General features: G+C 48.2%; 1 long non-coding RNA gene and 1 other non-coding gene across 2 annotated transcripts; both read left to right on the top strand.

The window, feature by feature from the left end:
* Window positions 1–10,992: 10,992 nt before the first annotated feature.
* Window positions 10,993–12,496, top strand: LOC123579794. The gene is made up of 2 exons (XR_006702958.1): window positions 10,993–11,505; window positions 12,044–12,496. It is a non-coding gene; the product is annotated as an uncharacterized LOC123579794 (long non-coding RNA).
* Window positions 12,497–13,494: 998 nt separating this feature from the next.
* LOC123581717 lies at window positions 13,495–13,601 on the top strand. Its single transcript, XR_006703957.1, has one exon. It is a non-coding gene; the product is annotated as a U6 spliceosomal RNA (small nuclear RNA).
* The last annotated feature ends 10,650 nt before the right edge of the window (window positions 13,602–24,251 follow it).

The following is a 24,251-nucleotide window of genomic DNA, read 5'->3' as shown; positions in this document are numbered from 1 at the left end:
TCTGATCCTCCTCGATCTCTGGTTTGGTAACATTAATTTGGCGGAAATTCCCAGTCATTATCGTTTCAAATATTTCTTCTTTTCCTTTCTCTCTTTCTTCTCCTGGTATCCCCATTACTCTTCTGCTGCCTTTTGTGGGGGTCGCACCAGAGCTGGGTCTTTGGTGTGCTTTTGTTTTGTTTTGTTTTTAGTCTTTTTTTCCCTTTGCTTTTCAGGTTTGAAAGATTCTGTTGAGATACCAAGCTCAGAGATTCTTTCCTGAGCCATGTCCAACCTACTAATAAGCTCAACAAGATGCTTTTCATACCTGTTACACAGTATCTTGATTTGGAGCATTTCTTTCTGATTCTTTCTTAGAATATCCACCTTTCTGCTTACACACTGTCTTCTTTCTCTACGTAGATCCCTTAGCAAATTGGTCAAAGTTGTTTTAAGTTCCCTGTTGGGCAATTCCAACTTTCCTTCCATATTGAGTGTGTTTGCAATGCTTGCTCTGTCTCTTCAAACCGTGTTATTTGCCTTTTAGTATGCCTGGTACCTCTTTCTTGATAGCCAGCCTTGATGTGCTGAATGGAAACTGCTGGCAACAAGGCTTTAGTAACGGCGGTGAAATGGGGTGATGGGGCCCCTTTTCTGGTCCTGCCTGTACCTGTGGACTACGAACTTCACACCAGCTTCTGAGTTTTTCGGTTTCCTTCCTCCACCCCTTTAGGTGGGACAGCATGTTTCGAGGGGGCCAGAATTGAGTGTTTCTTAGGCTCTGACAAAACCCCGGCAGGTTAGGCTCTGGTTAAATACGGTCTCCTGAGAGCAGAGCTGGGAGAGAAGAACAGAATGCTTTGGCATATTATCTCAGAATGATTATTTCTCTTCTCTCCCAGCCAAAAGCGTCAGGGGATTTTCCTCCAATATTCATGTGAGAACCTGGGTGAGTGTGTGGACTTAAAGCTCGCCAACGTGTGGAGACCACTGCACGACCAGGTCCCCCTGGAGTTCCGATCAGTCAGGCACATCCACATTGGTCCAGTACGGTTTGGGCTTTCCTGCCTTGACACTTCTCCATGGAGATGTCTGCACATGTGGTTGTGATTCTCTGCGTGTGCCTGTTTCTCCAACTTGAGGGGGCAGCAGCATACCCCGGAACCTCCCCTCCCTTGTCCAGTTTGCTCAGCTTCTTACCTGTTGTTGCTCGGGTGGAGTCAGTGACTTCTAAGATCCTCACGTGAGAACAGGAAGGCAGCCCCGCTCCATTCTTCACACATGCTGAGTCACTCCTGGGCTCTCGATTGTCTTCAGGATGAACTTCACCTGCCCGAGCAGGGAGCACATTCACGGTGTCACTCCTCCTCTCTCCCTAGGTCTCTACCTTCCTGTTCCCCCACGGCCGACTTCTAGGCCCTCCACGAACGTGGGGTCCTCCCTCCTGATTCTGTGCCTTAGCAAATGCCATTTCCTAAATCTCAGCGACCATTGCCTGTTCGTCTCCCTGTTGAAAACATACTCAACTCCACCCTCCAAGTCTTATTAAAAAGACACCTCTTTTTTTTCCCTACAGAGGTGTCTCCTTTGTTAGCTTGTGTCACGTGATTAGAGCACGTCCACGTTTTCAGCATCTGCATTTTCCCTCTCCCGCCAGATTGCCTTCTAAAGTCGTCTGTCTCTAACTCATTCACTCGAATGAACAAGTGAAAGAATTCACAACTGAACATAAGAAGTTTGAGTGTTTGTCTCCAAAACCTCTCCAAAACCCTTTCCCTGATTTTTAAGTTGTGTCCTGTAATGAGCCTTGGGAAGTGATTCAAAGACCACATTCTACTTTCTGTATTTTCTCTTATTTAATGCCTACTAGAAACGCTGGTACCATTTCTCTTTTAATCGTTTCAGAGTCATGATATTGCATAAACAACCTGGCAGTATAACGAGGCATCGGTCAACCCACATAGAAACCATTAATATTGGGTGCCTGGGTGGCTCAGTCAGTTAAGCATCTGACTTGGCTCAGGTCATGATCTGGCGGTTTGCGGGTTCGAGCCCCACGTCGGGCTCTGTGCTGACAGCTCGGAGCCTGGAACCTGCTTCGGATTCTGTGTCTCCCTGTCTCCTTGCCCCCCACCCTCTCTCAAAAATAAACATTAAAACTTAAAAAAACAAGCAATTAATATTGCTCCACAGTTACAGCCACAGTGGCCAGCGTTCCACCTGCCACATTACTTCCACTCCTGGCATCACTCACCGTGGGGTTCATCACCCTGAGACACTAGGCGTTTGAACGTGATGTTGTTCCTAGCTCGTGTAATAAGCCCATGAGGTAGATATTATGATCACAATTTTATAAATAAGACAGGGGAAGATGAGAAGATTCAAAAGGTCTTTGCAGCCCCAGAGCCGGTGAGTGACACAGTTGAGAAGAGAACTGCTTGCCCCTCCTCGTGCACGGTAGGCATTTGCTTCGTTTTATGGGACTGCTCTGCTTAGCCCTCTTTTGCCTTTATTCGATTTCTACTTTTCCACCAACACGTTCTGACCTTTGTTCTTTCTTTTTTTTTTTTTCCAATGTTGATTTACTTTTGAGAGAGACAGAGAGACAGAGTGTAAGTGGGGGAGGGGCAGAGAGAGAGGGAGACAGAATCCCAAGCAGGCTCCAGGCTCTGAGCTGCCATCACAGAGCCTGATGCGGGGCTCGAACTCACAGACCGTGAGATCATGACCTGAGCCGGAGTCGGACGCTCAACCGACTGAGCCACCCAGGCGCCCCAAGACCTTTGTTCTTTAGATTCCAACTTTCTATAACCGGCAGAGAGTTATATTTTCCCTCTTCAATCCACTCCCTTTACCTGTTTTTATTTTCCTCCTTTTGAAAATCCTCTGATAATTTTCTCTGGTCTTTTTTTCCATCTACGTCCTGTGTTCGGGTCTGATTACGTAATGAATTATGGAAACTTGGTATTCAAAGTAGCAGTGTTTTCACCCGGTCGTTATTAAACGTGGCGTCAACCTGCAGAGATGACTAAGTTAAGGCCCTTATGCCATTTAATTCAAGACTAGAGGACCACACTCCGCAACACTACGGCACAGAACGCCGCGCTCCATAACATCTTCTTCATCCCGGTTTCTCGCGCCAATGTTGTCATCATCTTGTCAAGGACGGAAGGCACCCAGTGGGGTGTGGCGTTTTCCTGGACAAGAGAGCGAGGCCGCATACAAACGGGGTAACCTGCACCCACAGCTGTGGCACAGCAAAGGGGGCCTGTGCCTCCATTTCAACGAGAATTTCGAACGGTCGCTCGTGGAGTGTCCGTGAGCTTTGATCCCTCAGAAACGTAAAGTTCCCTTCTATTTTGGGAGATCGTGAAATCTTCTCCTGTTCCCTTCCTGAGGTGTGTGTAAAATGAGTTCTCTTATCAGTTGTGCCTGCCCGGGAGAGATAATTTGGTGGCAGAACGGCGAGCGTCCTTGTGTGATTCCTACCCGGTTTCCTTTGCAAATGCGGCGTGCGATTTCATGGACTTTTTATTTATTTTTTCTATTCGAAGTTGCTGAATTTGAATGAGCTACAATCCCTCTTTTTAATAGACTGTATCAAAAATGTTTAAATTCCATAGCATCGGTGGAACCATACATTATGTCTGAGGACAAGGCCCGGGAGCATTTGGAGTGTTATCAGCAGCTTTAAATAGGTATTGGGTTTGAAGATAGAGTGTGTGATGAAAGAAAGCCAGACCCTAGCAGGAGATTTAGCTTTTAGTTCTGAGGAACCTGTCACTGCTCGCTTCTGTAAACCTACCTAATGTGATTTATCTGATCCATTTCAATGCAAGAGAATGAAATGGCTCCCGTTAGCAACCGATACAGAAACAGCCGTTAGAAACTCACAAGCCTGGTGCTGCTTAAACATCTAGGCTAAGCACTTTTTAAATTAGCCACTTTAATCTTGTTAGTGGTCTGTAAATGAGAACCTCTCTCAGCAATCAGATGTTCACAAATAAGCCCATTTCCCACAGACCGGTGGTGTTGAGAAGGCTGGAGCTGTCTTGCTAAGGAGGATTGACTTTGGAGCAGGGTTTTAACAGCTACCCAAACGTACCACAGTGCCTCTTCCTTTGGGAGCATGGGGTTCGGCAGTCTGGGGGGGGACTGTGTCACTGCTCACCACTCCTACCGTCCTCTTGGACCGCCATTTCCTTCCGTGGCTCTCTCCCCCATGTCTGTGGTCTCCTCGAGGGCAGGGAGATGGGACACTTGAGAGAACCCAGAAGCATGGGGTGGATAGAAACCAGGTCCCCGCAGGTGGCTGAAGCCTCCACCCTTTCTTTGGGGGTGGAGCCTATGCTCCACGTTCACCGGTGGCTTTGAGTTGAGTGATTATGCTTAATGTCCTGCTTCTCTCTCAGTCCCCAACCTGTGCTCTTGGCCCTCTGATGCCCTGCTCGCTTCTGCTGGGCCCGTCCCTTGGGGGCCCTGTGTATATTCACATCCCAGCTGTATTCCTTCTGGCTGGGTGACCTCACGGGCCATGAACTTGCCCCTCAAGTGTCTTTGAAAAGTGCCTGCTTCTGTATATTAGCTTAGCACTCACATGCGGCCCACGGCATCATCTGGTTCCTAATTTTGGCTGACCAGAAGCGTCACCGGGGGAACTTTCCAAAAATAGATTCCATGACCTTATCTCAGTTCTGCTGGACTTGAATCAAAGACTGAATATGGGGATGTGCACGTTTTTAGAAAAACTTTCCAAGGGAACCCTACAGTCGGCCAGGTTGGGGAACTAGTAACTGGGGTCACCGTCTTTAGAATCTCCTTGTTCAAGCCCAGCTGTGGGTACGGCTGAAGGGCGATGCCAGGAAGAGCCTCGCGCTCTGACCAACTGCTGGAAGGACCTAAATATCTTGCCTGCCCAGTGAACAGATGGCAAAGTTGGCAGGCTATTCTGAAGGCCTCGAACCCTGACCTGCCTTCTAGTCCAGGTCGAGGGAGGGGGCGTATGACCACCTCCCAAAGCTACTTCAGACCTGCCCGACGCTTCGGCTGAAACCCTGCATCCCGCACCCATGTGAACATCTATCTTTATTATCCAAGAATTATGTGAAAATATACTTGTTAAAAATACCAATGCCCGCGAGTATAGACAAGTGAACGGCTCCTTCCACATGGCAAATCGTGTCCCTCCGGAAGTTAACCAGGTATTTTACCAAAAGCTTCTACCCTTGTAGACCCCACTGCATATATACGTGGAGGGGGGGCGGGGTAGAGAGAGTCAGAGACACAGGGAGACGCGTAACCGTGGCGACTTGCTCAATGCTTCCTTGTCTTCCTCTCCTTATCTAGAGGATTAATAGTGGCACCTTCCCCACAGGGCTGTTAGCAGAGTTAAATGAGCTGATATTGGTAAAGCTCCTGGACCAGTGTCTAGAAGATGGCAAGCATCACCTGTACCTGGGGTTAACCAGCAGACGCGCCTGTGGACTCTCAATATGCTATGGATCCAGGCTCATGACTCGTAGCTTTTCGCTCAGTGTCATGTCTTAGAGCTCGTTCTGTGCTAGGACACACACATATGCCATCACCTGAAAGCAATCTCATAGTATTGTCTGGATGGACTTGAAATGATTTAATAATATCCTTCGACGGCCGACTGTGTTGTCCTCAAGGGTCAGTATTTTAAAAATACCGCCACATAAAGAAACACGCCTATTTGCATAAATAGGGGAACGTTTGTAGAGTAAAAAGTTGGACGGTGGAGGGGGTACGCAGGTTTTCAGACTTGAGAGATAATGACCAACGTCCACTCTGCGGCCGCCTGCACCTAGCCCCTCCGAGGCAGTGGATGAGGAGGCCTGTCCCCCTCACGGGAACCCACGCGGGATCTGGCCAACTGTAAAATAAAATCTGCGCCGACGTGAGGTAGGGGAGAAGGCCTCAGACAGAACTCCGTCACCGCGAGTCAGAGCGCACATACAGCCTTCCCTGTGGCCGTGGGAAGGGCCGCCACCTGACCGCAAGGTGGCCGTGACGTGGAGCACGGTGTGGGCTGTGGTCAAGTGCCAGGGACGTCGGCATTGGATGCGTACCAGGGATCATTCATTCCATTTCCTTTCTTTCAATTTGAACCTTGTTCCCAACATTCAGTTCTGAGCCTGGTAACCTCTCTGCTGCTGAGATGAGTTGTGTCCGAATGCAAGAGAAAAACAACCCTGTTCAAGAAAATTCTCAGGATTAGCAGTTCTGTTTTGGAGACTGCCAAACCCGATGATTTTAGCGTTGGCATCTCACTACCAGTGGTGCCTTTTCCTGACAGTCATTGTAATATTGAGCCAATTGCTTCTTGTGGACAGAGGGATAGAATTAGATGTCTAAAGTATCACTGACTTCATTTCCCAAGCGGAAGCTCTCAGGGTCTAGATACGGCCGATTCTCCGCTGGTCTTGCCAGTCTCGGTGTGATGGGCAGCGAAGGACGGGACTGGCTTGGAGCCCAGCAGTGCTGGCTCATACCCCTGGCTCTGTCCTGGGCAAGCTGATCACCCAAACAGTCACTTTAATCTCTCCGAGGTGTACTTTTCTCGTTTGTAAAACGAGGGAAAGAACACACATCTCACAGTGGAGTTGTGAAGATGAACAAAATACGAGAAGCAAGCTCCTGGCTGAGTCTCATGAGACACAGCGAGGAAACTTAGGCGGTTTTCCACCCCTAGTTACAGATGCAGGGGGGACAAGGGTGTCTCCCGCTAGGTCACGTCGCCGATCAATGACAACAAGGGGACAAGAACGCAGGACTTCTGCCTTCTGGCGACAAGTGTTTCCCCATCAAGCTACGTGCACTCAGAAATGCGGTTCCACGTGCGAAAACCCACCGGGACCAGCCGGCATTTTCCTCATCTTTGTCCTGAAGCTCAGAATCTACCTGCAAACCACTCTTGCAATTTCAGGACAAAATAATATTCTAGCATAATCATATTTATATTAAAATCTTAATGGCTATCGTTAAAGCAAACTAATAATCCAAGTTCTAGTAATTATATTACAATTAACTAAACATCCTAATCAAAACCAATTAATGCCGGGGAAGACCTCTGTCAGGTGAGGAAGACGTATCACTCTGGCTTAAAAGCATCACCTCGGACCCGGAGGCCCACGCGGGATGGGTGTCTGGGCCCCGATGGAGCTGTGGACCAGACAATGCCGCGCTGCTCCTCCTCTTAAACTTTGCCTTTAAAACCCGGGTCAGAATTTTAATTTTAGTTCAAAAGCCTCTTCAATGCTTCCCTGGGGAAGTGCCTCTTGGCGTTAGCCAAATCGTACGCTAGATGTCACTGTGTTGCAACAAAATTTGGATTTTGAATGCCTTTTTCTGTGGCTGTAAATAAGGTGTCCTTTAGGAAGAAGAAGAAAAAAAAAGTGACCTGTCTTTCGAAAGGACTCGTCTCTCTCTCCGTGGGATCTTACATGGTCATCTGGACCAAGCGTCAGGTTTATTGATCACCCGTGGAGATTTATTTCAAATGAACACACACACAAAACGTGTGCCTGTCTGACAGCAGCAACTTTAGTGGTGATGTTCTAATGTCCACGTTTCCCCCCGTGGCTTTGTGCCAGTTTAGACGGAAGTCTGTGGGGGAGTGATTCCAAGCTCCTGTCTCAGCCCTAAGCGGGTCTCCGGACTCCACTGTCCTTACTGCAGACTCATCACCCCCAGTGTCCCCTCCTTACTTGCTCTCTCACCTCCTGAGCCTCTGGAACAACAACGGCAGGGCCGTAAAACCAGCTTCATGATGTAAAACGTCTGGGTGAGTTTTGCCTCTTCTGCCCCTCAGTCATTAAATCCAGTGAGTTGCCAAGACCCGACTTCCGTCTCTAGCATCCTAACAAGACCCTCTCCTTGCCTCAGTTCAGAAACGCACGTTTTTAAGAATGTGCATTCTTGTCACATGCATGTCCCAACCAGTGTCTCAAATTCAAGTTGTTCTGTTCGTTTAAGGAAACAGAGACGATCAAACAACAACACCCTGGATGATCCAAGCTCAGCTGACCTCTCCACGGGCGATGGCGGCAGGGCCAGGCTCCCAGCACATGGGACCTGGTCAGCCCGATGGCAGCCCTGTCCTTAGCTCGTGATGTGTGTCCTGCTTGCCTTTGAGCACTTCCTCGGTTTTACGCCCCTAAGCCTTTGTAGGCACTGCTGTCCCTGCCCAGAAAGTCTTTAGCTCTTTCTCGGGCTGACCGGTCTGTCGTGCAAAACTCAGTCCCTTCATCTGTTCATTCTTCACCAGCCCCACCCCGGTCCCCCTTAATTTTTCCATTCCACATTCTCATGATTTCTTTGTAGTTCTGTCTTCCCTTTAGCTCATGCATGTGTTGTAGGAGAGAATGATGTCTCTTCCTCTTTGTCATCTTGACAATGCTCCATATATGGTAGGGAAGTGAACGTATAAATGACATCTTTATGTAACGTATCATACTTCCCTCTAATTGCGAATTTGTTAATTAAAATTTAGCAGAATGTGGAAGTAGAGACTTCAGTGGAGGCACTAACAGATGGACAGATGTCATATTCTAGAATGAGGTGCAAGTTCCTAAGGCTGGATTTCAGAAAGAAGAGAAAACCAGTCCTCGTGACGCATCCGTCTGATGGTCTCAAGAGTCTGGAAGAAGCGGGAGAGGGGTGGGTAAGATTTGTCCAGAGTCCGTTTCGATGTGCCACGAGGAATTAAGGGAAATCACTGGGAAGCCTGGAAATCTGTGGCTTGTATTTTGGCTGACACACTACAGTAGCATCCGGCTCCCTCTTGAACGACTCTGGGGCAGGGGAGCAGCTGTGAAAGCCGAGTGAAGAGGACGTTGACCCTTTGGGCGAAGGATGTGTGATTATCCTCACAGGCCAGGCATAGGCTGTGAACAAGACAACAGATGTGTTAGACTCACTGCCGTCCCGGAAAGCCCCATCGCGGGGACCAGAAGACTTGCCCCAAGGGTACCTTGATGCCTAGGTGCCGAGGAAGGAAATCAAGCGGCCGTCAGGCACAGCACATTAACTGTTAAGCTGCCGTCCCTCGGCTTCTCACCTACCCTGCTCTGCTCTGTGACGCCGGGGTTGGGCTGCAAACCTACTCCTTTGCCAGGCAGGGCTCCTGAGCCCTTCTGCGCAGGTGCGGCGGCTGCGGGCTGACAGCAGGGCTGGAGGGGCGAGGGGCCCCATCCTCTCTCTCGCACAACCGTTCATGGCCACGGCTTACAAGCAATGCCGCCTGTCCCTGCAGTGCCTGTTGAGCAGGGCTTTATTTCAGTTTCTGGTCCTGCGCACATTTCTAGAACCAGCCCCAGCACTCTCTCCTCAAGCAATCCTCCTCCTTCAGAGGTCTGAGTCCCAGTCTGCCTGGGGTCGCGCCTTCAAGCTCCCGGACCATCAGCACCAGGACCAAGCTCCTGGACCGTCAGCAGCAGCCTCGCCCCGGGGTGGGGCTCCAGCTCTGGGAGGGTCCCCCTCCAAGCCTCCGAGTTGTTCTCATAACCTGACCCCTTCCCTCTGTCGCCCGGACCCGGGGCTGGTAACCCCCACACCGGCTGCAGCTCTGGGACTCCGATATCCTGGCTTGCGTCTAAGTTGTCTGATGCCTGCCTGGCCCATTCCCTAGATGCGTTCTCTCTTAAAGTAACAGGGAGTTTCCACTTTCCTGTCTGGAAGCTGATTCCTAAAAGGAAGGCGGCACGTCCGACATCCAGGGGACTGCTGGTAAGGAGTCTCCGAGGCAAAGAGAGGTTGTGCAGGGCAGAGGGTCAGCTTTATACACCTGCTGTGCCAGAGTGAATGTGAGGAGTAGGACCCTTCATGCCCCCCTTCCACGCCCAAACTCAGCCCTGAAGGTCAGGTATCAGCGGGGGCAGCATGAGCCGGCAGGTGAAGGCCCTGACAGAGCAGGGCTAAGGAACCCACCACGGCTCAGGGCTAGCCGGGGAGGATGCCAGAAGTTTGCCCACTCTCCAGGGTGGTTACTACACGGGACTGGACCCAGCCATGAGCTCATTGCTGTGTTGTTTTCGTGATATCAAGTAACCCGATTTTTTTTTTTTTTTTTACTTAAAAGTGACCCCCAGAGTGTCATGAAGACGGCCTTAAATTTCACGTGGGAACAAATGGAAGAACCAGCCCACCGAGCAGTTTTCAGGCAACGTGGGGCACACACACGGCAGGCTCTGTGACGACAGGGGGAAGTGTAGACAGGCGGTGGGTGCCACCGTGGGTAAGTTGCCGAGTGCGGGCGAGCCTGTGGTTTGACAGGAGCCCTAAAGGGCGCCGGGCTCCGGCTGCCGGCAGGAAGGAGAGCAGAGGCACTTCTCTTTTCTCTCTTAGCCTAATTACACCATCCTGCTCAGGCCCAGGGCCCCGAGGCACATGCTCTTAGAGAGCAGCGGAGCTGCACGGAGAATTGCCACTCTCCTGGCCTTCTACACTCGACGGCCTGGCACGCCCCAGGTCACAGACGGGGTACGCTTACCATTTATTCCTAGCAGGTGGCAGAAGATCTGGCCCCTGCCAGGTCATTGATACTCAGTCGCTAAGCGATTAGAAGGTCGCAGAGGTTTGTGGGAAGAAGAGAGGAGGACTACAGGATTCTAGGTGGGGAGGCCTGGAGGTGGGGCTCGGAAAAATGTGAAAAAAAAAAAAAAAGATGAAAGATAGCAAGCTTGCTTTGAGGCTATGCAGGGAAGGCAGGGGAACTGGGGGCGAAGGAAGTGCCCCCTCCCCCTCCCCCCCCCCCGGAACGGGGAGGGCAGTGGGGGGGGGGTGGTGCCCGGGGCAGGGACCTGGAGGCAGGGTGGGGGCGGAGGGCAGGGACTCAGGTGGCAGGGGTGGAGGGCGGGGCCCGGGAGGCAGGGGTGGGGCTGCGGGCAGGGACCTGGGTGACAGGGGTGGGGGCGGAGGGCAGGGACCTGGGTCGCGGTGGCCGGTTGGGGTGGGGGTGGGGGTAGCGGGGGTGGCCCCTGGGGCTCTCGGGCCGGGGCTGCGGTGCCGTGCGGCGGCGCCCCGGGACTGGACGGGTCCCCGCGCAGGGTCGCGGCCCCTCCCCTGCACCCCCCTCCCCTCCCCCTCCCCTCCCCAGCTGTTTTTCCGCCCGGCCCTCTGAAAGCCTTATTGATGGCCCAACGTGCGCGCCTCAGCCCACGGTTTCCCCGGCCCCCGGAGCAGCCCGCGCTTCCTCTGACGTGGCCTCTGTCTTCTGCCCTCCCCGGGAGCCCCGGGCCTTTCACGTTTCAAACGCTCGACAGCTGGCCGCGCCGCCGCTTCCGCCCCAAGAAGGGCTCTTGGCACCGCACCACGGCCCGGCCGGCGCCGCGCTCTCTTCTCTCCAGCTGTGACAGAGGCTTTTTCTAGAGACTCGGAGAAGCTGCTGTCCAGCTGCGGCCTCGCCCCGTCCCGGGCTCTGCATGTTAATCAGCGGCCGCTCACTGCCCCGTTTGTGGGGCTCCGGCAGGTGCGCCCCCAGCCGGTCCCTTGCGCCCGCTCGGGCAGGTGAGCCCGGGCCTGACGTCACCGCAGGTGTGCCCCGCGGGGGGAGGGGGGGTCGTGCCAGCCCGCCCGGGGAGGGGGGGGGGGGGCCAGGGGCTCCGGTCCCAGGGCACCCTGAGCGACAGGGCCTCTGCATTCCCGGACCCAGAGACTCACGCCGCCGCACGCACTTCGTGGCGGGAGGGGGCGGGGGCACAGGGGCCCTGCAGGGCCCGGGGTGGGGGTGGCGGGCGTCCGATTCGGTGCACAGCTGATGACTTTGGGAGCAACCCAGCTGCTGCCCCGCCCCCACTCAGTGCTTTTGTTCACTCTGGTCTCGGTTTTGGATAACTTTCTGTGTCGTATACCGTGATTGTCCCTGACTTTTGAACCTACCCGTCTTCTGCGTCCCGGGCCTTCCCAGCGCCTTGGGTTGGGCTGGCCGGGGTGTCTGTCCGCGGTGTTCTGTTTCTCTTTAGTAAGAGCGGCAGCTTGTCACCATCCTTGGGTTTTCACTCAGTGCCAACTGCTCACGCCTTCCACGTGTATTCATCTCGTTTAGCCCCCTCAACATCAGGACGGGTACACATAGTCATTTTCCACACTGAACTAAGGCACGAGAGACTCGCCAGCCTTGGCCAGGCACCGGCAGGGCCACACCCCCTCCCCACACTATCTAGCCAGTGCCACAGTCCTTCACGTGGCTGATCTTCTTCAGTCTAGAATGCATCCCCCTGAGGACTGGACCCTGGCATCCTTTATGCTTGTGGGCCTTGCAGACATGAAGGGATGAAAGGGACAGAAAGGGAACAACAGGAAATGTAATGAGCACCCACACCACATGGAGAACCACAGTCCAAGCTTCTGTGGCCAGCATCTGATGTAACCCACCCAGCCATCTAGCAAGGACAGTGTTAATTTCTCCCTTTTTTTTTTTTTTTTTTTTTTGTGGTAAATAATATTTGGGTTGTATTGACGGTAGGAAGGGAAAATGTATTAAAACTCCTATTTCTCACTTCTTGCTACTTGCATTGGTTTATTTCATGGGCTTTTTATTCTCAAAGTTGGTTTCTTCAAGGAATGATGGACACGAGCTAAATAGACTTTCCCTTTTCATCTGAAAGTATACACTCCCAGGCTGGAAGCCACAGTGGGCTTTCTTTCATTTCAACGCTGCTGTAATGCTTCGGAAACGTATGTATTCACCACCACGACTCAGTGACACAATTATCGTTATCCACAATTTACAGAGGAGGAATCAAGATAAAAGAATTAAAACCAGAGAAGGACACACACTCATTCTAGACACTGGAGGCCTCAAACTTGCAGTGTTAACTTGGCCTCAGATACGTTATACTTGCACCATATGATATCTTCTTTTATAGATTTCAATTAATTAAAAACACTTAAAATTAGTTGATGCTTTAAAAGTCCAGATGCCCCAGTCTCTCTGACCAAATATCAGGTGATCCAGCAACACCGGGGCCCCACTTACACGTGGCAACAATCTGTTGATAACTCATTAATCCCTGACCACTAACTATATTTTAAGGTGAGCTCTCCTCTGTACGAAACTTACTCTCCAGCCTGTGTTGCTGATTCACAATATCTGTCAGGCTCCCCAAAGCATTGACTTTGCCTGAAACAGCTTCCAGAAACAACCATACCCATCAGTGGAATAGTCTGTGATATGGAAACAGTTGTCTCTAAGGGGTGGTAACAAGGCCTCACTCAGTCAAAATCTGTGGCCCGTGTCTCTCGAGCTCTGTATTCTGACATAGATTTCAAAGATCAGTCAGGATATTTCAGGGATCCAAGGATGGTTGAACATTAAAAATCAAGTAATTGTTAGAAAACCGCATGATCATTTCCATAGAGACAGAAAAATAACTAGAGAAAATTCAGCTCTCTTTCATAGGAAAACATCTTCAGGAGTTGAACTGGTGGTCTCAGCCATTGCAATATGAAAAGAAAAAAAGAAAAGAGATGAAAGTTACTAAGATTTAAGTAACAGTGCACACTTTGACAGCACATAGACCACAGTTGAAGCAACACAGAGAAGATTAGCATGGCCCGTGTGCAAGGATGATATGCAAATTCGTGAAGTATTCCATATTTAAAAAAAAACCTTTAGAGATAAAATTGCTCTTATTTTTTTTTTTTAATGTTTATTTATTTTTGAGAGATAGAAACAGAGTGAGAGTAGGGGAGTGGCAGAGAGAGAGAAAGACACAGAATCTGAAGCAGGCTCCAGGCTCTGAGCTGTCAGCACAGAGCCCGATGCGGGGCTCGAACCCCCAAACCGCGAGATCATGACCGGAGCTGTCGTCCGATGCTTAACCGGCTGAGCCATCCGGTCGCCTCAAATTGCTCTTATATACAAATATAATATGTTTTTCATAGAAAATCCTACGTAATCTATAAATCATTAGTACTAATGAGCAGCCCCATATATTCAATTTATTCTGCAAATATATATCCAGTGTAAGAATGGCTATTCTAGATATAGCAGATACAACAGTGAATAATACAGAAAGCCCTGTCCTCGTGGAGCTAATCTATTTAGAAATATTTACAATATGTCTCATGATGACAAATATTCTAGAGCACAATGAAGCGTAATAGATTCTCCTAAAAGTATGTGGTGATTGGGGAGGGTCTCAGTATTAAGATGACAGCTGTGTAAATCCCTAAAGGAAGTGAGAGATCTCTAGCTGGGGGAGATCACTGCAGGCTGGGGGGAACAATGAGCACGAATGTTCTGAGTGAGAATTGTGCCGGCGTGCGGCTAAGTGCAAGGAAGTCAGTGAAGCAGCATGAGCCAATGGAAGAACGATGCCAGATGAGCCTGGAGAAGTAACCTAGGGCCAGATAACATCATGTAGCTCTTCGAAAGATTTAGCTTTTACTCGGAGTGAGAGAGAGCTCCTGGAAGGGCTGGGGGAGAGTGTTGTCCTACAGGATCATCCTGTCGTCTTCGTCAAAATGGAGGGAAGTGAGTGCAGAAGCAGGACATCAGTTAGGGGGTTACTGCAATAATCGGGGAGAGAAATGTCTGTGGCTTGGACCCGAGGTAATACTGGAGGTGTGAGATATGAATAACTCCTGGCTTCATTCTAAAGGAAGAACTGCCTTTGTGATAGAGTCAGTGTGGTACCTGAGTTTTTAATTTATAGACTGGAAGAATGGAGTTCCCACTAAGCAAGATGCTGAAGACTGTAGAAAGGGGGAGGTTCAGAGGAGGTGGGGAATCGAGAACTTGGTCTTGCACATATTTGTTTTGAGGCATTGGAGTGGTCAGTCTGGGGCCAGGCATCTGCTGTGGTGACAAAAACAAATCTCAGCAGTATAAATCACAAGTGTATTTCCCACGGATGCCATGCCCGTCGTAGATTGGACAATTCTCCAGGACAACTGCTTTTCATGCAATGACTTAGGGACGTGGCTCAGCCCTTCCTACTCACAGCCTTCACGCTCACTGCCGAAGGCAGCCGCGAGATTAGAAAAGTGGGCAGTGTCTTTCTACCGTCTCACCTTGTGGCTGTGCAGTGGGTGCAGGGGTGTGTTGCCCAGAATTTCCCGTGGGGTCTGAAGCCCTCATTATCCCTGCTGTTGGAGAGTTGGGTCCCGATGGAACCTCTTATGAGACTCCCCATGGACTGTCTCCAATAAAGAGAGTCATCTAGCCCAAGGAAATGCCCTCTCCCCGAAGCAGCCCGCTTCCAGCGACAGTTGACATGGGGGAACAGAGGCGGCTCTTGACTCAACTTGGAACAAGTCTGATGGTCAATCCCAGCTTCAGAAGCCCTCAATGGGATTAGCTAAGGCTCCATAGTAATTACATTGCATTGAACTTTTCCCAATTCTCCTTCCCTCAATGCCTTATGGATGAGACCATGAAGGCCTGGCCCCAATAACCTCTCGCACCAAATCTCTGTGATTCAGCTTCTCAGGAAAACATAGGACGTGTAACAGATTTATTTTCTCGATGAGTAGTCACATTCTCCCACCTCAAAGTGTCATGCGGTAGCTACACTTGTGAGCATAGCATAAGGTACAAACTGGTCAAAATACTATTGTGTATACCTGAAACTAATAGAACATTGTTTGTCAACTATACTCAAGTAAAAAAAAAAAATAAATAAAATTACAAAGATTCTTTAAAACAATTTTTTTTTCAATGTTTATTTATTTTTGAGAGACAAAGAGAGACAGAACGTGAGTAGGGAAGGGGCAGAGAGAGAGGGAGACACAGAATTCAAAACAGGCTCCAGGCTCCGAGCTGTCGGCACAGAGCCCGACGTGGGGCCCGAGCCCCGTGAACTGTGAGATCATGACCTGGGCTGCAGTCGGACGCCCAACCGACTGAGCCACCCAGGCACCCCTACAAAGACTCTTTTAAAAAAGTGTTATGAGAAATACAATGTGTGTGTGCCCGGAAGAGAGACACCATTGGTGAGTACTCACAGTGTCCATCACATACATTCCTTTCTGACTTCTCTAAGAAGAGGTATTAAGTGAACGAGTGGATATATGAAGGTAGACTTTGGGGCTTATATCCGGACTGGAGATCGTACTCTTGGGTGATTAAGATTAATACCAGATGACATCTTCTAATGATTAGGACAGATAGAGGTGTGAGGACTGAGCTCTGGGCACGTGAACATTTTGACATCGAGGAGATGAGGAAGAACCGGGAAAGGAGACAGAGAAATTGGCGATATGCCCGTCCTCTGCCTTAGCTGCTCCTCAAAAATTCTCACACAGTACACAAGGACATATGTTCCCAGATGGACACTGAACCTTTTCTTTTTTACTGTGGAATAATGGAAACAACCCAAATATCCATCAACACAAGAAAGGACAAATAGGCTGTGGCAAAATCATAAAATAGTATAGACCATAGCAGTTAGAGTGGCTGGAATCGAGTTGCATGCATTAATAAGAATAAATCTCAAAAACACAATGTTGAGCGAAAACAGCAGGCTTCATGTTCATGCATGTAATATGAAACCACGTATATGAAGTTTAAAAACATTGCAAACAATACCCTTCCTTGCTAATGGACACGACTTGTAAAGTAGCAGTATGATGGGCACACAGGCAGCTATGTGTTCTGCGGTGGGGGGACAGCACAGGAGTACGTTTGCACACTGATAGGTTTGTTGTCCTCTGCTATTATTGCGAATGTCTAAACTGCTCGACATAAAAAGATACCGTCCCATCTTGCTGTTATAAGCCACACAAAATATTAATGAAAGCAGGTTTGTAAAGTGTCTTTGGTAACAACAGATAGCTGGGACTTTGACTTATTTGGCTATTACTAAAGCGTCACCATAACGGTAGTAATGACAATGAAAATGATTATAACAATAGCATACCATTGTTTTAAGCTCCATTGTGACCAGATCTGTGCTAAGCTAAGCCTTTCCTAAGCATTATTCTACTCAGTGTTCATCACGACCCTAGAATAGAGACGGTTAATAACTCCTATGTTGCAGATGAGGAAGCCGATGCCCAGAGAGAAATCGTGTCTCACGGCTAAGAAGTGGCAGAACCAGAGTCTGACCCATCTTAGTTTGACCGAAATTAAATATTCAAATGTGCAACGCTCCATCGTTCTCTCTGCCCCGAGCGAGGCTCAGAGCACTTGCTGAGTTACTGCCCATAAACGGAAGTGAACCAGGAGGGACAGGGTTGCAGACGCCAGTAAGAGCAGCGATGATCTGGTACCCAGGCTGCTCTCCCCCGTCCGACGCGTTGAGCCACAGCGCGGCAATATGAGCATCATCAGATCTTCTTTCCCAGGTTCCCAGGGAGACACATCCAATCTCTGCTCTGAGTATTTCTTGGTAAGAGAGGGTGTCACAATTGTCATGCTTCCTCTTCTGGGGAAACAAATTTCATCCAATTGAACTGAATTTAAAATCACAGACAAGAAGCCTCCTCACTGCAAGCAGCTTCCTCCATTACTGCGGCCCAGGGTTTCTAGACTCCACTGGCTCAGGAGAATCACCTGGTGAACTTTAAACAATTCTGCTAGCCTCGCCACAGAGCCAGACCCTTTTGATTCAACTGGTCTGCGGTGGGATGTGGCACTGGAGGCTGCTTAATCTCCCCAGGTATTTCCGATGTGAAGAGCTATTTCTGATGTTGGGAACCTCTGTGCTTAAGTTTGGGGGTAAGCTCTCCTATGCACATCTTTGATCCTGCTGGCCAGGATGCCTTGCCTGAGGCCATTCGTCTCATTTGCCAATAGGAAAGGGACTGATCAGGAACAGATTAAGTAGTGTTTGCTTTTTAAAACCTTTCTGCAGCCCATAGGAGAATTGGTCATATACTCTGTCCCCACACAGGTCTTCCCGTCATGTTAATTTTTTCTTCAGTGCATTTTGTTAAGACGTAAAGAAAGTGATAAAGCACTCTTTTTAGCAGCTTCAAACGGAAGGTGTTTGAAAATAATGGCAGTTCAGAATTTTAAGGTTCGTATTTAGTCCCATTTTAGAAATATACACAAGCTTAACTCCAGTTACCATAATGTGTGTTTTATTTATTTTTTGAATGTTTATTTATTTTTGAGAGATTGAGAGAGTGTGAGCAGGGTAGGGGCAGAGAGAGAGAGAGAGACATACACAGAATTGGAAGCAGGCTCCAGGCTCTGAGCTGTCAGCACAGAGCATGATGCGGGCCTAGAACTCACGAGCTGTGAGATCGTGACCCCAGCTGAAGTCAGACGCTCAACTGACTGAGCCACCCAGGTGCCCCAAATGTTTGTTTTATTTAAGGCAATGTCATCAAACTTCTTCTGTAAAGGGCAGATAGTAAGAATTTCATTGCTGTCGGCAGGCCCCCACATCTGTGTTGCATGTACTCAACTCCGCCTTCGTAGCACGAAAACCTTCCATAGAAGAGACATAAAGAGAAGGGCGTGGTCGTGTTCCAATATACGTTTATTTAGAAAAACAAGGGTGAATTGAACTGGCTCACCACCAGCCTCTAAAGTATCAGATTGAAAGAGATAATGTCTGGTGATGGTCCAAGTCTTACGAAAGCCAAAATATAATTAAAAAGCATTTCTTAGATCATGGAGAGTTTCCGAAATTAGGGAAGAATTCTCCAATGTTGTCCTCATACTGTACTTACGTATCCAAAATTCTGTAAGACCCCACTAAAAAGAAACAGTGTTTATTCCAGCACCTTCTTTTGAGCACATCCTACCTTTAGCCTAACTTAGAAATGCTCCCCTTTCTCGTCTTCTTGAAAGTTTAAAAAAAAAATAGCAGAAGTAGGCTGCTAAACTCCAGAGCAGTCAAATAATTACTTGGAAAATGGAAAGGCAGTGAACAGCCAGTCATTTCATGATTTCGATTTCATGATTGCTTCATTACAGAACATACGTACATAAAACTTTCAATAGATCTGCATCATCCGAACGATAGCTTTCAGTTTCGGCCCCAACCACTGCCACTTATGAAAGCCTGGCCTTGCTTGATTTAGGTCTTCGAACAAACCCAGGAAAGTAGTTGCTAGAACAAAGAGAATTCTCCGTGTGTTCTGAACGTCGCTCTAAGACGTTGGAAGGAGGGGGAATTCTTTCCTCTTGCTATTCCTTCGGCTTCTAGATGCCTATCTGAATTTGAAGAGCATCTCAGAGCCACACAGAGCTCTTCGGAGTAGGCGAAGGTAGTCTTAGAATCCTGGTACAACTTGCCACTGTAATCCAGCAATCACTAAAATGACCACTCGCATTTATCCCAGTAAAGGGCCACCATCAAAAGACAAAGGAGCAAAGCAGCCAGAACTACCCAGAAGCAACCGTCAGGAGGCCTCCCCCATGAAATGCAATGTTCAAGGGATGAAAAGGATTGTTCCAAAATATACTACCTTGAATTGAGGATTTGTGGGGAGCTAGCCACCAACTCATTCAACCTACAGAAGGTAGAAGCAGATAAAAACTTGAAGCTGCCACATAATGTGGTGGGACCTGTGAACAGAGCAGACCAGGCTTCTGGATGTTTTCCTGGGCAAATGAGCAGACCTTTGCAGGACACTCTCAGCTGTGTGTCTTGCCCTTGGGTCCTTGTTGTCACTTCTGTTTACATCATGGCGATCTTCTTTTTCTTTTTTAAAGTTTTGTTTATTTTGAGAAAAAGAGAGAAAGCAAGTGGGCGAGGAGCAGAGAGGGAGAATCCCAAGCAGGCTCAGCACTGTCAGTGCAGAGATGGATGCGGGGTTCGAATTCATAAACTGTAAGATCGTGACCTGAGCCAAAACCAAGAGTTGGACGTTTAACCGACTGAGCCGCCCAGGCGCCCCATCATGGCAATTTTCATTTGTGTTTTCTCTTCTGGCTGTTTTTAACAAATACGAGTTGGGGGATATTTCTTTTCAGACAAAAGTTTTCATAATTAAATCCTTTCTTCCATCTTCTGAATTCATTGAAGTGCAAAATTAAATAAAGTGAAACTGTGGTTTGATCCACAGAATAACGTACAAGCCAGAGGATCCAGAGTTGTGCAAACTTGGGTTTTGATGTCTTTTTGTCACTTTAATCTAGTTTTGTCACTTAAAAAAGTTTATAGGGGCGCCTGGGTGGCTCAGTGGGTTGGGTGGCCGACTACACTCAGGTCATGATCTCGCGGTCTGTCAGTTCGAGCCCCGCATCCGGCTCTGCGCTGACAGCTCAGAGCCTGGAGCCTGCTTCCGATTCTGTGTCTCCCCCTCTCTCTGCTCCTTCCCTGCTTGCCCCCCCCTCTCTCTCTCTCAAGAATAATAAACAGTAAAACAATTTTTTAAAAGTTTATATGACTTTTAGAAATTAATTTAATTCTTTAAGCCTTGGCTTCCTCTTCCAAAATATGGGAATGTTGGTACTTAGCTCAAGATTGTTGTGTAGCAGTCAAGCAATATGAGTGATAGACTTAAGCCCTGGTACACAGTAGTTGCTCAGTAAATGAAGAGATAGTGACCATGATGATGATGATGATGGTGATGATGGTGACCATGGCAATGACCTATCTTTCTAAGTGGTGAAGTCATCCTGGGTAGCATAGATAAATGCACAATGATAAGAAAGGGATAGATAGGCAAAGACACAATCATTTCTGAGTCTCTTTTTCATCAAATGGTTTCAGAATGTGGTTTAGGGTGACTTTCTCGAATGACAGACACAAGCATGTTCAAAGTAAAGAAGGTAACAAAGCTCAGTGTAGGTAATTGTGCTTTGTGTGATCTCTCCCTCCCCATTCCAAAGTCACAGGTTGTCAGGAATCAAATGTCAAACCAATTTATTGAATTCTTTGGCAGCAGGAGGAAAAGGTTTATCTGTGGGTTGCTTTAGTCCCAGGAAGCCAACCAGCCAGCCCCAACCAGCGCTTATATCAGTTTTAAAGGCCAAGACTGGTTCCATCAACAGCTCCAGAGACACGAGCCGTGCTCTGAGATATCCGCTTCCTGTGAACTGTACATTGTCCCATCTCCACACTAGCGATGCTGAGAACTAAGACAACCATGTTGGTGCTAAAGGAAATACTCCGCCTCATGCCAGTAGAGAGGGTTTCATAATTAGTGGTATTTTCCAAAAACAACTTTTATTCATTTATTCTTTCACTACACATTATTTTTGAGATTCTGCTATGTGCCAGATGCCATGATAGGCGTGGGGGAGGAGCTAGGGAAATAGGCAGAGATGCCCATTTCACACACTGGTCCTAGTACTTGAGGAGAAGGGATAATATCGGGAACATACTTGGCTCATAGTATCAATTGTTGACTTTTTTTTCTTAAAAAAATTTTTTTACATTTATTCATTTTTGAGAGACAAAGAGCACAAGTGGGGGAGGGGCAGAGAGAGAGGGAGACACAGAATCCAAAGCAGGTCCAGACTCTGAGCCGTCAGCACAGAGCCCGATGTGGGGCTCGAACTCACGGCCTGAGATCATGACCTGAGCCGAAGTCGGACGCTCAACCGACTGAGCCACCCAGGTGCCCCAATAGTTGACTTTTAATAGACGATAAATCTTATTAGTGGTAAAAAGATCCCTTGCTCTAGGAACTTTTGACTCTCTAAGCTCTATCGTCTACCCACCTTGCCACAAAATGATAAGTGAGGGGAGCACCTGGGTGGCTCAGTTGGTTAAATGCCTGACTTTGGCTCAGGTCACGATCGCACAGTTTATGGGTTCGAGCCCCGCATCAGGCTGTCTGTTCTCAGCACGGAGGTTGCTTCGGATCCTCTGTCCCCCTCTTTCTCTGCCCCTCCCCTGTGCATTCTCTCTCCCTCCCTCTCTCTGTCTCTCCCCTCCCCCGCCAAATAAATAAACAAATAAACAAACAAACAGGCAAACAAACCAGCAAAAAAAGATAATAGGTGAGGGAAAAAGGAGGAAGAATCTGAAAGTAAAGGGAATGATGTTCAGGTAGGACCGGGATTGAGAAAACACGCCACAGGGAGCTAGATATTAGACGAGAACTGGCGCAGGGGTACACATGTTACAGCACTCTTCTTGTGTGTTTCTCCCTGGAATGAAAGCTGTTCTGGACAAGGGAGTATTTGCACCATTGTTGGTGAGAAGAGCAGCTGAAAGACTGGAGAGAAAGGGGCGTGACATTTCCTCTCACTAAACTTTCAGCTCAGCTCCGTGGGCACACCGAGGTGCAAAGGATCCTGGTGAATGTAGTGTGTGTGTGTGTGTGTGTGTGTGCGTGTGTGTGTGTGTGTGTGTGGAAATTGGCTGCAAATGGAAGAATGTTTCATTTAACTAGTCTATATAGTCTTATCCAGCTTTCAAAACAGTGAAATCTTGCTTATTCATTCTATACAACATGTTTTCAATATTTGAGTTCTGTGGGCAATCAGACTAAGCACCATTTTTAAAAAATAACCTTCCAAGTAACTTTTGCGTGAAGCTCTTTCTACATGTATTACACCGTTAGATGTCTTCTTAGAAACCATCCGTAGAAGAGAACTGACCCATTTTATTTTGGATGGTGGCAGAGAGAGTGGAGCTCCCCGAGGACCAGGTCTTTTCCCATCCTCTGGTCTCTGTAACTAGTTAGTTCGGGCCTCTGGGCTGTGGATGTAAGAAGGAAGGCTAATTCTGGCCGCAATACGAAAGGCTGGAGGCAGCCTTCAAGTTCTCCTCCCCGTCATGGTGACCAAGGAGCCATCGCATTGAGGGGGCGGGAGCACGGGATAAAAGCAACAGGAATTGTTGAATTACTTTGTGGAGGAGAATTGCCCAGGTATTCCTGACCGAGAAGTGCAAACCTTTATCACATTAACCTCTTAAGAGACAGGGGTTGTTACTACAGCATATTCTAGCCTAAGCAATCGACTCTCCATGCAATATTATTTAAAATGTCAATTGTATTACTTTACATTATTAATGTTGTTTTACATTTCTGTAGGGTCTTAGAGCTTGTACAAGGCTTTCCCAATCATGAGCTTGTGTAACTTGCACAACAGCATAATTGTGGGTGCAGACACTTTGGAGATGCATTGTGTAATTTTACTCAGCATTTATGAATTAATAGCATTTTCCTTGCTGAGTTAGCCTATCTTTTCTTTACGGGATGTTCATTCCTGTGCCTCTATGTTTTACCCTATCGCTGCTTTTTATGCCATCTTATGTGATTTTAGTAGGCAAGAGCTGACTTGATGACCACAGGGAAATGAAAATTCCAACCGGCAGGTAGATGAGCTGCTACTAAGTGTCCTGTATCGCGGTTTCATCGGGTGATAGTCCTGTGTCCAGTTCAGGAGAAAGCAGGTCCTTATCTGGATTCCACTTTTTTCTTCAGTAAAATTACAGAACTAAGTTGATAACCAACTAAGCTTTCCCTGTATTCCAAACTATCTGGTTGCAATCAATCTTTATAACCTTGGGGGACTGAAAATCTGTTCAAATCCTGTAATCAAGTTCCTGAAATATTAATAGTTAATATACGTTCAGTATATACTACGAGCTGTTCTACACGCCATGTGCCCTATCACCTCATTCAACAAATTGATGGAGTTCTCTTATTGCTGTCATTGAATACATGGGGAACTGAGGCTTGGAGAGGAGAGTACCATGTTCAAGGTCATTCAGGGAGTAAACAGTGAAACAGACAATTGGATCTAAGTATGTTCGATTCCAGAGTCTCCGCATTTAACCCTCATACTCTGCTATAAGCAAATACCAATGGCTCTTACATAGGCCCCTGAGAAATTGATAAACGTCACAATTCTCATCAGAAGCCAAGGCACAGATATCGGTGGTCTGTCCTCACATGACTTGTCTTTGGTCCAGCTGTCCCCAAGCAGCAGGGGCCTCTGCAGCTGCTGGCCTGACTCACCACCACCCTTCTGGAGATTCAGTTGCTGAGGAAAGTGTGATCCCACGTGGACTTAGCTTATTATCCACACACAACAGGCAGTACGAACCTCGTGTGAGAGGGCTTCTAGCAAAACCCACCCAGCTTTGCCCCAGAGGGACACATTAGCTTTATTACCCTGCTCAGAAAACAAATCTGCCCTTTGCCCTGGAGAGAGACAGGAGCTTCCATGGCGGCTATGTAAATGTTTTTGGAGACATGCTCTGAGATGCATAGAGACGCCACGGACAACTGATTCCTGACAACTTAAAAGTGAAAATGTGCCCAGAAGCACAATATTTTCATCTCTGTGTCCCTCCGCTGGGCTGCCAGAAGCATCTGCATGGATGAAGCTTCCCTTCTTCTCCAGGAATGATGACACAACGTGGAACGTGAGTGCAGGTGTAAGTCCT

This window comes from Leopardus geoffroyi, chromosome A3, assembly GCF_018350155.1.
Source record: "Leopardus geoffroyi isolate Oge1 chromosome A3, O.geoffroyi_Oge1_pat1.0, whole genome shotgun sequence".
Lineage (NCBI taxonomy): Eukaryota > Metazoa > Chordata > Mammalia > Carnivora > Felidae > Leopardus > Leopardus geoffroyi.
This window is presented reverse-complemented; position numbering and strand designations above follow the sequence as displayed.